Source organism: Pinus tabuliformis, chromosome 5_2, assembly GCF_031772625.1.
Source record: "Pinus tabuliformis cultivar Carrire ecotype Pingquan chromosome 5_2, CPIR1, whole genome shotgun sequence".
Classification (NCBI taxonomy): domain Eukaryota; kingdom Viridiplantae; phylum Streptophyta; class Pinopsida; order Pinales; family Pinaceae; genus Pinus; species Pinus tabuliformis.
Genome location: NC_142306.1, coordinates 1,074,674,251 through 1,074,683,303, shown reverse-complemented (window position 1 = coordinate 1,074,683,303; position 9,053 = coordinate 1,074,674,251). Strand labels below are relative to the sequence as shown.

The following is a 9,053-nucleotide window of genomic DNA, read 5'->3' as shown; positions in this document are numbered from 1 at the left end:
AAAGATTTGATACATTCCACGAATCGATTGATGCCTACCAATTCTGTTCGCTTGATCTAAACTTTCAAACGAATTAACTGAAAGACAACAATCAAATTTATATTTGATTCATCAAATGTTCACTATCTCTGTCGGTAGATGAGCCTTTAAATTTGTATCTTTGTCCCATAACCTGCATAATAATATAACAAAGAACTTGATTGTATCCTAACCGTGCATGTAAGATAACAAAATTTTCCAGATTGGAAAACCCTATACCTTATAATACGAGAAGGAAGGATACAAGTTCAAATGGTCTACATTCATCGAATCTGAATATATGATAAGCGAATAGGGTCGAACTTGTCGACACAGCCACAACCTTGATCATTTTAAACAACGACTCTCCGATCAAATACCCTGCCCAGAGTTGTTCAGATGGACAAGATCTTAGTATCAAGATAAAACATACAATAAATATCGATATAGATCTCGATCTATTCCATTTACACCGAACCATTTTAATGGTTATGGCCCGTTCGTTACAACTCAAATAACGTGGGATCTACCGAACCAATCTGCAAAACTGTGTTAGTTGAAAACTAAAATCTAATAGGGAAAAACAATAATTATCGCCCATGAGTGAATAGACAAAGGATCGATACGAAAGAAGAAATATTCTTCTTTCACGTTCAAAAGAACGGAGGGAAGATGGGATCGGGATATTTCTCCGGGAGAAATACAAAATACTTCATATTTATCACATATTTGATCATTTTTTATTCTTGGAAGAAATGACTGTAGATAAATAAATTGGTTTTTCCGGGGCGGACGTAGCCAAGTGGACCAAGGCAGTGGATTGTGAATCCACCACCTGCGAGTTCAATTCCCGTCGTTCGCCTCATAAAAGAAGATAAAAAACGGACTGGATCCGAATCCGATTTGTTGTCATTTTCGTATTTCGGTGAAAATATTTCTATCTATGTAATAGAAATGGACACCCGCGCCTTCTTTCTTCGTGGGAAACATGAGCCCTTTATCGGACTTGAACCGATGACTTACGCCTTACCATGGCGTTACTCTACCGCTGAGTTAAAAGGGCCCCCTCATCATATATGAATGAGTGAGTCTACTATGGTAGATGGACAACAAATTGGATATGGATGATCCATCTATCTTTATAGATATCAAGTTGAGAACATATATTATAGTAGCTCGTAGGGTAAGGATCGCTATACTAGAAACTCCGGGCTGAGCTGATACGAAGCGGATGGAGAAAAGTTATGCTTGAGAGCATTTGTTGAAATATGTTCGTATTGCTAGAAGAGACAAAGGCTCAACGGGTCAGGTCCTATTGCAATTACTTGAAATGCGTTTGGATAATATTCTTTTTCAATTGGGTATGGCTCCCACCATTCTCGGAGCTAGACAATTAGTGAATCATGGACATATCCGGGTCAATGACCATATGGTAGATATACCAAGTTACCCTTGCAAACCTCAAGATGTGATTACTATAAGAGATCAACAAAGATTGAGAGCTAAGAATATGGAGCCATTCCGGTTTATGGCTCTTTTTCTTCCTGGAAGAGGAAGATCTTTCTAAAATGAATTAGAAAGAATTCAATTAGAAGATTAGAGGAGTTGAGCAAAAAAAAATTCTTGATAAAGAGAAAGAACAACCTAGAATTTCTAAAACTAGAATGGATAGAATCCTTTCTTCTCTCTCGGAAATAGAAGAGAGAGAATTAAGGAATTCCGGAATTTGGATTCAAATGTGGAAGGAAAGAAGTGATGGAATATCCGTCAATGGGATTGTGGCGTGTATAGTTTAGTGATATAGGTGGGTTTTATTCGTTACATTATCAACTTAAATAGTTAAAGGATATTTAGATGGATCTCTGATCCATCCAAAGCTCTATCTATCTATAACTAAAGGGCTCGATACAACCATCAGAGTCAGAACAGTGAGTTGCGCAATAACTTCTAGATCCATTTGGTTTTCTTTCACCCTCCATCGACTGAATGTATGAATAAAATGTTGTCGGGATCAATCACTTTTCTTCTATTTTGTCTTCTTCGGACTCCTACCCATTGGTGTAGTGTCGATCAGGAACCTATGGCCTTGAGCAACTGATATCTTTACAATAATACATAAAATAGATAGAGAACCCTAAATAGATAGAGAACCCTTCAATATCTAGATAATAAAATTTGATATTGGAGAGAAATAAATGGACTAATCCATGTAACGCATTTAATCAAACTCATTGGGGATGGAATGAAGATATGGTAGAGCTTAAATTTTTGATAGCTTTTTTTCTTGCTTTTACAGCAGGTATTCTAGCTATCAAATTAGCTCAAGCACTGTATGACTGCTGATTTTTTCTACTTTTCTTGGCCTGGCCATCGGCTAGGCCAAGAAAAGCAGAAAAAATCAGTCATACAGAACTATTTTTAACGAAATGAACAATACGATTGACTGGATTGTTCTTTATCCAACTGAATAATGGCAATATTCATTATATTGCCGATACAATCTGTACATACTATGATATACACCTTTACTCCACCATTCATTTTGTTACACATGAACTCTTCCATCTTGGAGAGATGGCTGAGTGGACCAAACCGGCGGATTGCTAATCCGTAGTACGGATCATCCGTACCGAGGGTTCGAATCCCTCTCTCTCCATTCGTCCACTATTGATCCTGAAAACGAATAACCCCGAATCTTTCTACGGAACGGAAAAGGCCCATTAACCTAGAGACTTCCTATTTTGACCTTTTTTTCATTGCATAGCACAAAATGATAAAGTTATCATTTTGACTGAGCATTTGAACTCAGTATTTTATTTTTTTCACGCAGTGCAGTAAAGTATTACTGTTTATGGAACAGTAATAGCTCCACTCTTTAGTAGAAAAATGATATTTTTTCATCAAAAATTATATCTGACTTAGTCCATAAATTGCAAAGGTATCGTTCATGAATGAATGGAAGGATTAGAATATCTCGTTTCTTTCCTTTTTTTATCAATATAAATGGGACCAATCCCTACATTGTGTATTGGTACATACAAACGATAAAATATCTTTGCCTCTCCCTGCTATTATGTATGAACAAAATTGTTTCAAACCTGTTCCATCATTAGCAATGTCCAAGTGAATAGATGTTCACTTTCGAGACGATCCGGGTCTAGCTCGATAACATGATCTCTTCCAATCCAATGTGAGAAAGTTACATAGTGTCTACTTTTTCCGATAAAGGGGTGTTTGCATGGGTTTGCCTTGGTATCGCGTTCATATCGTCGTATTGAATGATCCTGGACGGTTAATTTCTGTACATATAATGCATACAGCTCTAGTTGCTGGTTGGGCTGGTTCAATGACTCTGTACGAATTAGCAGTTTTTGATCCATCTGATCCTGTTCTTGATCCAATGTGGAGACAAGGTATGTTCGTTATACCTTTTATGACTCATTTGGGAATAAAGGATTCATGGAGTGGATGGAACATCACCGGAGAAACTGTAATTAATCCCGGTATTTGGAGTTATGAAGGTGTGGCCGGGGCACATATCATGTTTTCTGGCCTGTGCTTTTTGGCAGCTATCTGGCATTGGGTATATTGGGATCTAGACATATTCTGTGATGAACGTACGGGAAAACGTTGTTTAGATTTGCCAAAAGTATTTGGAATTCGTTTATTCCTCTCAGGAGTAGCTTGTTTCAGATTTGGAGCATTTCATGTAACGGGTTTGTATGGTCCTGGGATATGGGTGTCTGATCCTTATGGACTAACTGGAAAAATACAACGAGTGGATCCAGCATGGGGAGCTGAAGGTTTTGATCCTTTTGTTCCAGGAAAAATAGCTTCTCATCATATAGCAGCGGGTATTTTGGGTATATTAGCAGGTCTATTCCATCTCAGTGTTCATCCTCCCCAACGTTTATACGTAGGATTACGCATGGGGAATATTGAAACGGTCCTATCCAACAGTATTGTTGTTGTGTTTTTTGCAGCTTTCATTGTTGTTGGGACCATGTGGTATGGCTCCGCAACTACTCCGGTCGAATTATTCGGTCCCACTCGTTACCAGTGGGATCAGGGATACTTCCAACAAGAAATAGATCGACGGGTTCGTGCCGGTCTGGCCGAAAATTTAAGCCTATCAGAAGCTTGGTCCAAAATTCCCGAGATACTCGCTTTTTATGATTACATTGATAATAATCCAGCTAAGGGGGGGTTATTCAGAAAAGGTGCAATGGACAATGGAGATGGAATAGCTGTTGGTTGGTTAGGACAGCCTATCTTCAAAGATAAGGAGGGAAATGAGCTTTTTGTACGTCGTATGCCTACCTTTTTCAAAACATTTCCAGTAGTTCTGGTGGACAAAGAAGGAATTGTGAAAGCCGATGTTCCTTTTAGGAGGGCAAAATCAAAGTATAGTGTTGAACAAGTAGGTGTAACTGTTGAGTTCTATGGTGGTGGACTTGACAGGGTCAGTTTTGGTGATCCTGCTATAGTTAAAAAATACGCTAGACGTGCTCAATTAGGTGAAATTTTTGAATTAGATCGTGCTACTCTAAAATCTGATGGTGTTTTTCGTAGTAGTCCAAGGGGTTGGTTTACTTTTGGACATGCTACATTTGCTCTCCTTTTCTTTTCTGGACACATTTGGCATGGTGCTAGGACCTTATTCAGAGATGTTTTTGCTGGTATCGACTCGGATCTGGATGCTCGAATAGAATTTGGAGCATTCCAAAAACTGGGAGATCCAACTACTAAAAGACAAGTGGTATGATATTGCTCCTATCTCTTCTCTAATAAATACTAGTACGAAAGCTATCTCCATAATTGTAAATTACGATCAAATCAAATCTATGGAAGCATTGGTTTATACATTCCTGTTGGTATCGACCCTAGGGATAATCTTTTTCGCTATTTTCTTCCGAGAACCACCCAAACTTCCGACTAAAGGGGGAAAGTAATTTTGCTTCTCCAAATCGTCATTCTTTCTCTCCACTTATCTTATATATCTAGAATCTGGTATAATTATACGGTAATAATATAATATATTATATTATAATAATTGTAATTATTATTATATATATAGAGTATATAATTATATATAGTATTATATATAATTTATTATTATATATAATTATATCATATATATTTACATAATTATAATTATGTATTATATTATTTCATTAATAATATTATATTATAATATATTATAATATATGTAATATATTATAATTATAATAATATACTATATGCTGTTACTATTATATCAATAATATATATTATTATATTATATTATATCCTTATAATATAATATTTATAATATAATATTATTATTATTATTATAATATTCCAATAGAACAAATAGAAGGATTTATAATATATTATCATCTAATATAAATATATTATAATTATAATATATTTATAATATTTACAGTTAGGAAACTTAATTGATCATTGGAACTTAAATGTTAATAGTAATGACCGTATAATATTGCATATATATATGACCCGGTTCCATTATTATATATTATATATAAATAATATTATAATATTATAATATAATTATTATATTATATTATAATAATATCAATATAATTATATAATAATATATAATATTATATATAATATATAATAATATTATATTATTATATTATAATTATATATAATATTATATTATATATATATATATATTATATATATATATATATATATTATATTATTGATATAATATAATATAATTATATATTATATCCTGTTACTATTATATCAATAATATTATATAATATTATATAATTTATATAAATTATACAGATATATTATAAATCTAATATATCTGTATAATTGGATATATTTATAATAGATGATGATAAGATATCTACTGTATCATCTGATTAATATGACCTTTCTTATATAGTCATAGTCATAATTGTAATCTACCCTTATTGAATACATTATAAGGGTATCCGAAGTACAAACGAGATGGATGTAGCTTGACTCTCTAAATGAAGTATTTTTCGGAATGTATTAAATTTGGTATATTCAATATATTATAGAAGATTCCATGATAAAGTTGGATTTTACCAAGGTGGTAACTTCCATTTATTATTTACTAGTTTGATCGACCCAATATGGAACATTTTTTTTTTATTGATGATTTTGCCAGTATCATCAATAAAAAAAAAAAATGTTCCATATTGGGTCGATCAGACCAATAAATAATAAATGGAAGTTACCACCTTGGTAAAATCCAACTTCATTGAAAAGTTTAAATTCATCCATATTTGGAATATGAAGTAGGTAGATGGATATGAATAAGGATCATGAGGAAGTCTTCGATTTATCTATAACTAGAACCAATTTATCCATAACTAAAATCGAAAATACTTCAAAATTATGTCCAGATCATCTGTGAAATATGAAACTTGATATTCATGACCTTTCTCTCATTGATCATTATCTCTTCTCTTCATACGCACATCTGTATATGTATTTTCGGACAATTCGCACCATTATGGTCAAAGGTCCATTCAGTTCCTTGATTTCATTCATGAACTAGTTTAACCACTGAAAGGTTCTCGGGTCAATCCATGGAGGAAGAACTTCAAGAGCAAAGATTGGGTTGCGTCATACATAAAGAACATTGTACAATGAGAGTGTATCTAGCACCCCAATAACGGACGACTTTTTGTAGGATATTTCTGTAAAAATTGATTGTTTACGTTCGGTCCATGTTGAGCAGACCTCGTCCTTGCGAGAAATAATTATTAATAAAGGAGGGACTTATGTCACCAAAAACAGAGACTAAAGCTAGTGTCGGTTTCAAAGCTGGTGTTAAAGATTACAGATTAACTTATTATACTCCTGAATATCAGACCAAAGATACAGATATCTTGGCAGCATTCCGAGTAACTCCTCAACCCGGGGTGCCACCTGAAGAAGCGGGAGAAGCAGTAGCTGTTGAATCTTCCACCGATACATGGACCACTGTTTGGACCGATGGACTTACTAGTCTCGATCGTTACAAGGGGCGATGCTATGACATCGAGCCCGTTCCTGGAGAGGAGACTCAATTTATTGCCTATGTAGCTTACCCCTTAGACCTTTTCGAAGAAGGTTCTGTTACTAACTTGTTCACTTCCATTGTAGGTAATGTATTTGGATTCAAGGCCCTACGGGCTCTACGTTTGGAAGATTTGCGGATTCCCCCTTCTTATTCCAAAACTTTTCAGGGTCCACCTCATGGTATCCAAGTTGAAAGAGATAAATTGAACAAATATGGTCATCCTTTATTGGGATGTACTATCAAACCAAAATTGGGTCTATCAGCCAAAAACTATGGTAGAGCAGTTTACGAATGTCTCCGTGGTGGACTCGATTTTACTAAGGATGATGAGAACGTAAATTCCCAACCATTCATGCACTGGAGAGATCGTTTTGTCTTTTGTTCGGAAGCAATTAATAAGGCTCAGGCTGAGACGGGTGAAATTAAGGGACATTATTTGAATGCTACTGCAGGTACATGTGAAGAAATGATGAAAAGGGTAGTATTTGCAAGAGAATTGGGAGTTCCTATCGTTATGCATGACTACCTGACAGGAGGTTTTACCGCAAATACTTCTTTGGCTCATTATTGCCGAGACAACGGCCTACTTCTTCACATTCACCGCGCAATGCATGCAGTTATTGACAAACAAAGAAATCATGGTATGCATTTCCAGGTACTGGCTAAAGCATTGCGTATGTCCGGTGGAGATCATATTCACGCCGGTACTGTAGTAGGTAAACTTGAAGGGGAACGAGACGTAACTTTAGGGTTTGTTGATCTACTGCGTGATGATTTTATCGAAAAAGATCGAAGTCGTGGTATTTACTTCACTCAAGATTAGGTATCTATGCCAGGTGTTATGCTCATAGCTTCAGGAGGTATTCACATTTGGCATATGCCTGCTCTGACCGAGATCTTTGGGGATGATTCCGTACTACAGTTTGGTGGGGGAACTTTAGGACATTCTTGGGGAAACGCACCTGGTGCAGTAGCTAATCGGGTTGCTCTAGAAGCTTGTGTACAAGCTCGTAATGAAGGACGTGATCTTGCTCGTGAAGGTAATGAAGTGATTCGTGAAGCTTGTAAATGGAGTCCTGAACTAGCTGCTGCTTGTGAAGTATGGAAGGAGATCAAATTTGAATTTGATGTGATTGATTGGTTGTAATCCAGTGACTTTCGTTCTACCAATCGGACTCGGCCCAATCTTTTACTACTACCCCAAATATTAGTCCAAATCGTGAGCAAAGATATGGGATTTCATATATCAATATATGGAATTTCCATATATTAATATCTATATATCAATATCTATGTAGATATTGATATATAGATATTTCCAAGGTTAAATATCTCAAACAGAGTTATTTATTAAAAAAAAATTGGGTCAAGCATTCGATAACGAATCCTATTCATCCTTTACAATGATCTTATAGATCATTCGATAGGGTTGGTAGCTCAGTGGATCAAAGCTCATGGTTCCGGATCGTGAAGTCAAGGGTTCAAATCCCTTCTAGCCCAAAAGATGTTGTATTTTAAATGAAAATTCCTTTCCATCGCGATATAGGAGAGAATCTTTCTTTATGTTAGAATAAAGTATTCTATCATAATCTCGGATCGATACTTCAGATTCCTAATCAATAATGAATGGAAATGATTTCTCAATGATTCATTCCACTATTGATTAATAATTTTCATCATTGTATTTATACTTATACGACTTCTCTTCATACAAAATAAGATAGGAAAAGTAACAATTTTCACCTTTATATGGAAGGAAAACTCTATGTCTATAAAGGAGTGGTTCAAAGACAAGCGTAAAATAACTGCATTACTAAAAAATTCGGTCGAAATGGATAGTAAGAATGCCAATGAGACGGAGAAAAACACGAATAAAAGTATTGATTACGCTAAAATTAATAAGTTATGGGCTCAATGCGATAATTGCGAGAACTTGCTATATCTGAGATTCTTGAGAGAGAATCAAAGTGTTTGTAAAGAA

The 9,053-nt window shown here is 35.0% G+C and overlaps 1 non-coding gene across 1 annotated transcript; it reads right to left on the bottom strand.

Moving 5' to 3' along the window:
* Positions 1-1,009: 1,009 nt before the first annotated feature.
* Positions 1,010-1,081, bottom strand: TRNAT-GGU (transfer RNA threonine (anticodon GGU)). The gene has a single exon. It is a non-coding gene; the product is annotated as a tRNA-Thr (tRNA).
* Between the last annotated feature and the right edge of the window lie 7,972 nt (positions 1,082-9,053).